The sequence below is a fragment of the Ascidiella aspersa genome, chromosome 5 (genome assembly GCF_963924565.1).
Source record: "Ascidiella aspersa chromosome 5, kaAscAspe10.2, whole genome shotgun sequence".
Lineage (NCBI taxonomy): Eukaryota > Metazoa > Chordata > Ascidiacea > Phlebobranchia > Ascidiidae > Ascidiella > Ascidiella aspersa.
Window position 1 is genome coordinate 22124581 of NC_139451.1, and position 8704 is coordinate 22133284.

At 36.3% G+C, this 8704-nt stretch overlaps 1 long non-coding RNA gene across 1 annotated transcript; it reads right to left on the reverse strand.

The window, feature by feature from the left end:
* Positions 1-6584: 6584 nt before the first annotated feature.
* On the reverse strand, positions 6585-8704 carry LOC146145411 (uncharacterized). The gene is made up of 4 exons (XR_014498722.1): positions 8667-8704; positions 8333-8395; positions 7662-7772; positions 6585-7445 (listed from the first exon to the last, which is right to left on the reverse strand). It is a non-coding gene; the product is annotated as an uncharacterized LOC146145411 (long non-coding RNA).

Below are 8704 nucleotides of genomic sequence, written 5' to 3' on the forward strand. Positions count from 1 at the left end.
GGACAAACACACAGCTACAACGATGTTTAAGGACGGCGCCTGTCTCGCTCAAGAGGACCTAACTAAACACGACACCATCCTTTACATAACCCAGGAGCGCAAAAACATTTCTTTTAACTAAAGGCAAACAGAAGGCGGTAAGCTCGCACGCAAAACCTTACGTTTTATGGGCGCCACACTCAACTATTCGACCTTGTGAACTATTCGACCTTGCGTTGACCTTGGACGTCGCCCAGTACCCACTGTAGGTTAAAATGTGTATCTAAATGCCAACCTATTTTAAAGGGTGTCACGCTAAAACTATGGAGACCGGCTGTCAATTGGCACCCAGCTTGTTGGACCGTCTCAAGTTCTCAAGTAAGCCAAAGTCCCCTGCCACGACCTTGGTTTACCGTCGACGGTTATCTGAAAAGCAAGTTGCGAGGTTAGCAATTTAGGCCCCACAGCCAAACGTCGGCGCGCGGGTTAGCTCTATATGTATACAGCACTTTTAATTGGCTTGATGTCGACGTCTTGTCGATGTCAACCGTCATACGAGTGAAGTCGATGTGGTTGCCTTGACTCTACGTGTACCCCCTTGGTAGTACGAAGCATCAAACAAGGGATACGACATGCTGTGTGTAAATTGACTGATTGTTTAGGTGTTGTTAATATTGTTCAACTAACGAGAATGTTTTTAGTGCATGCATTCAACAATAGGCTAAGTTATAAATACATAAGTTTATTTTTTATTATTACAGTTTTATTCTTCCGTCGAGCATTATAGAGAAAATTTCATTAAAGGGGTATGAGAAAATTTCATGAAAAGGGTACGAGCGACAAAATGGTTTAAAAAAACACTGGTCTATAATAAATTGGTTTAATACGTATTGTTATGTTTTGTTAATTAATAACAAGTATGGTGCGCGAAAAAAACATCTAACCTTGTTTTACGTAAAGCGGGTCTTTTTTGGGCAAGCGAATCTAGGATCCGGCCGACGGACAACTTCCATTTTCCAGGGCGAACTCATTGGTAGTTAAGTGACGTCATAACAACATACATCACAATTGTTTTACCGAATTGTTTAACGTCATTGTTCTAGGCTGCTAATGTTGCTCTTTATAGGGACTGCTAACAAACGAAAAGAATAATTAATAAGTTCAATATTAACGGAGTTTAAGTTTGAAAATTAACGGAGTTTGTTTATATGTAAATAATGAATATGTGTGATAAGAGAATCCTGAAGTATTTGTTTTTAATCTTAATCTTGACAAATAAATAATTATAAACGCATTAAACACACCGCTGTCTTCTAAAATGAATGTGGTTTCGGCGATTCCATCTTCTTTGTATACAGACTGGATTCCCCGAAAGCCTTTTTTGATTAAGTGTTAAAGCAAAAAATAAAATAAAAAACGTTAAATGGAAGTGAAAACGTTATTATTTACCATTATTGCGAAATGTCTTAGTTCATTGTGCGACTTTTTTCGGTTTGCGTTGATCGATTCGACTGGTATTCCTATAAAGTGCACGTCAGGGTAAATACAGAAAAACCAAACAAAAACTCTAACTAATGCGTCACTATGCCTTTATCTCTTTTTAGATTTACAACGCAGTTATTGCGTGTTTGGATATTACAACTCACATTGTTTCGTAGGAAGCGCGGCGTTTCTGGCGACAAATTAGGAATACAGCTTCTGTATCAGACGCTTCATCCCGGACGCTTGATGACGTATCTGTAACGGCTTAAAAATGCTTTACGTCATTAAGTTGCGTGTCCCAAAAATGTTTTAAACAGTTCTTAAGCTTTAAGAGTACATCGAAGGGCATTCTCAAAATGTACTTTGTTATTTCCAAATTAACGAGTTTTTCACTTAAAAGGTTATTAAGATGTATGTTCTGGATAACACTGATTGACCAACTAACGCAAGTTCACCAAATTAACACTTGGTGACCAATTGCTAAATGTAACCCAAAACACAATTACGGCGACGAATTTGTTAGATATCACAATAATGGACGACCAATTGCTAGATATCACATATCAGCCTAAAAACGGACCAATTGCTAGATATCACATATCAGCCTAAAAATGGACCAATTGCTAGATATCACCCAAAATGATTGTGGGTGACCAATTGCTAGATAACACCCCAAAACAATTATAGGTGACTAATTGCTAGATATCACCCTGAAAACAAACATGGGTGACCAATTTTTAGATATCACCCTAAAAACGAACATGGGCAACCAATTTATAGATATCACCCTCAAAACATATTGGGTGACCAATTTATAGATATCGCCCTAAAAATAAATATGGGTGACCAATTTCTAGATATCACCAAAAAAGCAAACATGGGTGACGAATTACTAGATATCACCACAAAAAAGAAAATGGGTGACCAATTTCTAGATATCACCAACACCATGATGGGTGGCATGATTTTAGACATTATTTAATTTGGCATTACGCTGAAAATGTTAATCTTTACTGGTAATTGACTTCTTGTAGATCCTCTGGAAATCAAACCTAAAACAAGAGAGTTTACCATCAATTGAGGAAGACGAAGATAAAAGTTAAACAACAATTTTCCATTTTGATGTTTCTATAGATGAAGTGTTACCGCAGTATAAACGAGCTTTTTGAACGATGTTTCTAAAAATATAGAAAATTAGCCTGCCTATCTAACTTTCTATTGCTACATTTTTCATTTGTAAACTTTTGCTTTACGCTTGATAAACGCTACTCGGATTGCCACTGACTGATCAAAATTGTATTTGCATCCTTTTTATTTAAATACAGGGTAAAGTCAACTCATTACTTCATTAGTTTTCTATTTTATGCATCAACTTCCTGTAGAATCAAGAGGACGATTTTTTTGTAAATCACTTACAATGCATCTAAACGTTGAGTTGACCTAAGACGAAACTGGAATTTCTAATGCGTGTCACAAACAAAATAGAATCACGCGTCCCATTCAAAAAGTGGGATCAGTCTATATGCCACCTGGATTTTTTCTCGCGAGCCCAATAACCACCCACGGAAAGTCCCTACCCAGCCCTTAACCCCACAAATGCACGAGACCAAATTACAAACTCCAAAATCACTTATACCCACCAAACGTGACTGAATGACTTGCAGCCTTGCATCTGCAACTCCTTACTAAACTTTTTTTGGCATACGTGACTACAGCAAAAATCGTCTTCGATCCAATACATTGGAAATAGATAACAGTTAACCTAAACCAGAGATTCAACCTTTTATGCTTCGTGACCCCCTTTAAAAGGCTTTCGACCCTCGAGGCACCCCTGCTTATAAAAAAACAAGCATTGTGTTTAACATATTTTCCCTTTTCCGAGCATTGTGTTTAACGCACGATGTCACTACATTCGTCGAGATGATTTCTCGATTTTCGTTTTCTTAATGCGTTACTATTACTTGACAAATAAGCTGTGCATAAACCGGTGAATTTTGGCCTAAAAATGACCTTGAATAACCCTATAGCGTACTTTACCCAATTTACGTTGGAGTGTTTCATTTGCAACTGAACGTCCTTCACGGAAATTGCGAAACCGTTGCATCTAGCATTGCTTACTAGTTGCTCGCCTAACAGCATTTGTCGAACACTAAAAATTGCGAAGGGTGTCGGCAAGTAATAATTGGCCGCACGAAAAACGCTGACGCCGCACTGCATGGCTATAGTGGCTACGTTTAAAGCAGCACAGTAATTGTTTCGCCACAGCGACAGGCCTTTAACAAACTTGCCACTCGCGAACGACCAGTTAGGTGTAACTTTCCGCAATGAAACGAATAAAAAGGATCCAATATACTACTTTAAATATCACCATACTGACTTATACTGCGCCTTCTAATACCTTGTTTCTCATCTATAAAAACTTCGCTCCTCAAAACTCAACCTGTTGTTTAAGTGTCAAACTTTTTTGGCAAAGACACCGTGCTTTTCAACAAGGCTGCGCCCGCAGCATTCCAGAACGAAAAATCAGGAATTTCGCGCGGCGCGTATTTCCTAATTGGATTGCGACATTTTTAGGTAAGCAGTGAAAAATAACATCTGTATTTTCCATTGTTTATTCTGCAGAAAAAAACGCCAAATTTATCCCTTATCACATCTTTTCAACAACGAAGAATTGGTTTGGATTGCACAGTCTTTTTGATTGTTAACTTATTTTGTTGGGCGAACTAATTTAGGATTTAACAAGTGATTTTTGCTGAATTAAGAAACGGCGGAAGAATTACCGGTTAACCGCCTAAACCAGGGATGTCCAACCTGTGGCCCACTACTTATTCTCAATTTCAGTAGCCCTTATTTAAAACAATTATTTGTAATACTATTAAAAGGTGTAAAACGCGCAGTATTGGATGTAGGCCTAATTTACTATATTCTCTGAGACTATAATCGAGTCTAATGTCGCATTTCAACATCCATCGAACACTTGAGCACGCATCATTGTTGAGAAAGATGTGTGTTTTTGCTGGCCGTTTTAAGGAAATAAATGATGTCGTACCATAGCATGATACCGCATGTACACTGCCGCGAATAGAACTTTGCTTTCCCGGGGTTAATTCTTGCGTATTTGCGCACAAGTTCTATCTGGAAGAGTGGGTGTTTATAAGTAAGTTGTTTTATGACGTCACGATATGACGTAACTTATGACGTCACCCCTTTAATTTAATGGGATTTGCGGCGCATCGAAATTTTTAAAGTGGCAATGCGGCCCATTCTGCTAAAAGGTTAGACATACCTGGCCTAAACGATCATGTGACCAGATTGGGAAATATGATTGGTTGGTTGACTTATGCAATGCGCTCTGCTTTTTGCCAGAAACAGCTAAAAATGGCAGACAAGCAACTGACGCCCTTCCTCAACAAAAAGTTTCCTAGACAAAAAACTAAATAAAATTTAACGGTATTGAATGTTGGATAAATGTTTCGTCGTCCTGGATGTCATTTTAATAGAGGTATATGTAATAATATATATTTTACGATAGAGAAGATGTTCTTTTTCGGATTTAAGGAAATACGCAGCTGTTGTAATTTGTTCATACAACGTGATCTTGGTAGCTTTTAGAATAATGTTAGTGGGCGCGAGTAAATTAAGCACATGGGCTTAAACGTATATTGTTGTACGAAAACAATTTTAAGGGCACTTACAATCAGGGAGTCGAACCGTTTAATTATTCCGGTTCAGGTTCGGTTCGGGTTCAAGGAATTTTTCGGAATTCGGTTCAGTTAAGTTTTCGGTTTTGAGCAATTTAAAAGTTCCGGTTCAGCTCCGGTTCGACTAGATTTATTTTCAAAACCGGTTCATAAAGTTCCGGTTCGGATGAAATTTGAGATGAAAATGTGGCATAATAATGTTGCACTGAATATGTTAAAAATGGAAATCACCTTGACCCTTGCAAGATAAATGTCGACCTTAATTCCTGATCAGTAACAGCAAAATAATCTAGCAAAGCTAGCAATTCAGGTGAGACACATATGTGTCTGTGTCTGAGCTGAATTGCTAGCTTTGCTAGATTATTTTGCTGTGGGGCATAATAAATGTAGAGTTACTTGACACAAACAAGCAGCTCATTATTGAAATATCTGAAAAATAAAAAAAATCAACGTTTTATTAATTAGTTTTCTTGTTTTTAATATAAAATTTCTAACATGGCATAACTTGACTCTGTAAAATAAAAGTTGTGACGTCATGCTGGAGTGAACCGCTTATATTTACACGTTCGGGTTCGGTTAAGGCAGTGGTCGGCAACCGCCGTTCCGCGGACCGGTGCTGTTCCGCGAGGAGGGTTGCCAGATTAAAATTTTGATTCAAACCCAAACCGTCCGTAAAAGCCGGAAAAAGGCTAGGCAAAGTCAAAAACAATCGAAAGTATTTTTATATCCAAATCACATTAACTTTCGTTTAAATATACTCCATGGTCGATTGGTATATCAAAAATCAAAAATAGTTTAAAGCACTCGTGAGGTGCAAAACAAACCAGTGTGTTGCGAGCATATAGAGCAGGGGTTCGCAAACAGGGGGTCGCGACCCAAATTGGGGCCGCGGGACCATCCAGTTTGGGTGGCGAAAGCCTTAATATTTTTGAATAGCGGCCTATAATGGTAAGTTTTTTTAATTGTGTCCATTAGTAGGCCTACACTGAATTACATACAAGAGGGCCGTCTTACTTTGAGTCACGCGAAATATACACACTGAGGCCGTTTAAAATGTCGTGAGACCTTACTTCATACCAGGTGATGGGATAGAGCGTTTGCAATCCAACACCATTTTGGCCTTTACTACATCAAACTTAACTGCTGGGCCGGAATCTGGGTTTACTTTCTAGTATGCGTTTTTGAAAAATCTCTTTTTTTCCCGTTTTCTTTAACCAAAGCGTCTTCAGCACGTGTTCTCTTAAAGTTAAAATATGCAAACTTATCAGATAACGAATTTTTTTTCTTAACGCGATATGCAATGAGCATTTTTGTCTCAATTAGTATTAAAATTTTGGCTAACATAAACTGCTTAACCAGGTTATGCAGTTTTTCACGAACTTTAACGATATAAACGAGCTAATATACACTGTTAGCAAAATTGGGTATTCAATACCCAAAATCATTGGGTACTTTTTTGTCAAACAGGGTACGCTCGTGGGGATTCCCAATAAATATTTTTGGGTAATTAATACCCAAAATACCTTGGGTACCACTGATATCTACCTAATCTAAATTATTGGGTATCACATTATTTTACCTAAATTACATGGGTAACATAAGCCTGTACCTAATTTAATTTCCTGGGTACGCTCGTGGGGATTCCCAATAAATATTTTTGGGTATCGCATTGTTCCACCCAAATGGTATTCTTAGGTAATATTAGGTTGTACCCACTTCACTTTTCTGGGTACGCTCGTGGGGATTCCCAATAAATATTTTTTGGTATCGCTTTGTTGCACCCAAATGCTATATTGGGTAATTTTAGTTCGTGCCATACATAATATTCAAGGTACATTTGTCGAGAAATTCAACATTGTTGGGTAGAAAAAGAATTCACCCAAATAATTTTGCGTTCACCACAATTTCTAAGAAGCAAATAAGAAAGTGTATTAGAAAGAACACTGTTGTAACAAATGGAACTTGACAAATAAAAATACAAAAGAAAAAACAACATAAGGAAAAATACTTTAAAATTACAATGAAAATAGCATCATTTTGCAAACAATAATTATAATCAACGTATCACTAACATTTAAGAACGCTTCACCAAAAAGACTATAAAAAATGAAGGGCTAAACGTACATGTGGGGACATCATTCATATTAAACACACAATGGTATATACATAAGTGGGGTTAGATTTTTACAACAGTAGTTTTTTTCTGCACTGACAAACACTGCTATAAATGGTTATTTGGGAGTCCTGGACAGCCCTCGTAACATGATATGTGGTTGTCTTTTTCTACAAAACCAAAATATGTCCTTCACTTAATGCAAACTAAGTTTTGTGATCCTTCTCAAAAGCCATTAGACAAATATATTCTACTAATCTAAACATATATGAATTATAAAATAAGTAATGTTAACAGTATCAATTTTAGGCAACATTAGTCTTTATTGTTTGGAGTTATTTTATTGTATATTATCACTTAACAGGAGCTATAAACATATTTCTTACCAGGAGAATAGTTCTTTGTTTTTCAATGGCGTTTGGTTAATTTGCTTCACCTGACCAGATACGGTCCGTTGTTAAGCATAGTGGACACTGCTGATAATAATCCTTGCTTGTCTGTAAAAAAACACATGAAGTTAAAAAGAAATTATAGTGCCGTAGTCTGTATGTGCCTATACTTTAAAATAATATCACTTACTACATGCATATTTGTGTTTTTATACTTAAAATTAGGAATGTCTAATACAAGAAAATTTAGGCAAAATGTACCGGGATCTGATCCAATACCAAATTACGTCATTACTATATTAAAATGAGCAAAACAAATTTATAAGTGCATTTACAGGAAAGACTCTTTAGTGATTTTTAATGTAAAATTTTCTCAGAAATTTAACTTCAAATTAGAAAACACTACAGTGGATCGAAAAACATGGCAAGGTGCATAAATTAATATGATGAGAAGTACCAAAACTAATGGAATTTGGTTTATCAGTAACCTATAGTTCCAATAAGTGCAATAATTAATGTTACAAAACTATTTAGGTAAACAAAATTGCCTCATGTAAAGCATTTTACTATATAAAGCACACTTGTACAAATAAAGGTAATATCTAAAAACAACATTGACAATTATTACCATATAGAATAGCAAAATACTGCAAATATTAATTTTGTACCTCTAATGGCTTTTTGTAACTCTTATCCACTGAGACAACTTCATTTTTTGCAGTTTGGGATTGCTGAAAGATGAAAATAAAAACTAAAATAAATGATTTAACAAAAGAGAAATTGTCTTTTTATTCGGATAAGGGTGGGTCAAATAGTATTATATTAATTATTTATTAACATTGCTTAACCTACAAGTTTTTGGTGTGAACTTGACTGGGTCCAACAATAAGATCACCAAAAAAGGTAAAGTAGTAAATATCAGTGGGGTATATTTTCTTGTTTCTTTTTCAAAAAAAGTGTTGACATAAAAATTAAATAAAAAACAGTAATGTTTTAACCTACCATAAAAGGCTTGGGCGCGCGTCTAGAATCCTACCACA